The sequence below is a fragment of the Myotis davidii genome, unplaced genomic scaffold, assembly GCF_000327345.1.
Source record: "Myotis davidii unplaced genomic scaffold, ASM32734v1 scaffold72, whole genome shotgun sequence".
NCBI classification, from domain to species: domain Eukaryota; kingdom Metazoa; phylum Chordata; class Mammalia; order Chiroptera; family Vespertilionidae; genus Myotis; species Myotis davidii.
The window spans coordinates 3,772,020-3,772,843 of NW_006284618.1; positions in this window are offsets into that span (position 1 = coordinate 3,772,020).

Below are 824 nucleotides of genomic sequence, written 5' to 3' on the forward strand. Positions count from 1 at the left end.
GTGCTGTGGTGTGGGTGAGCCTGGTGGTGTGTGCGTGCACTATGGTGTGTGTGTGTGTGCCATGGTGTGCGCGCGCCATGGTGTGTGTGTGTAGTGGTGTGTGTGCATGCCATGGTGTGTGTGTGGTGCGTGCGGTGGCATGTGCACACACCATTGTGTGTGTGCGTGCCATGGTGTGTGCGCGTGTGGTGGTGTGTGCGCAGTGGCATATGTGTATGTGGGGGGGGTGTGGATGACGTGACAGCTGAAAAAGAAGGGAAGAAGAGGGACAAAGCTCCCAGCCCCTCAGTCCCTTATGCCCAGGCCCCAGGCTGATGCATCGTCATGGAGAACCTCACAGACAGCGGAGAAGCCGCTCAGAGTGCTGCACAGGCCCAATGGGCCCACAGCTCGCACGGTGACGCCAACACGCATGTCAGCCCCCTGCAGCAGCCTCCCCGTTCTGCTCCCACAGTGTCAGGGTTCATGACATCGACCACGTGGCAGCTCCGTCCCACATCCTCAGGCCATAGCGCCACCGCGGCCTGAGAGTCCCAGCACCTCCGTCCACACAGAGCACCGTTCCGGAGACCCACCAGGAACCCAGGGCGCAGCCGGGAGTCAGGGCGTTGAGGAGCGGGCCTCGAGGGCGCCCGTCACCACCCCACCCCCGGTGCCACAGTTTTCAGGATCGATCCTAACCACTGTCCATGTGGAACTTCTCAGTGAAAAGAACAGTAATGAGCAACTTTAAAGGCTTGCTAACGACGACCTTTCATCAACCCAGGCGCCGGCAGGCTGGGCTCCGCCTCCACGCGCACCTCGCTGCCGGTCCACAGCCCAGG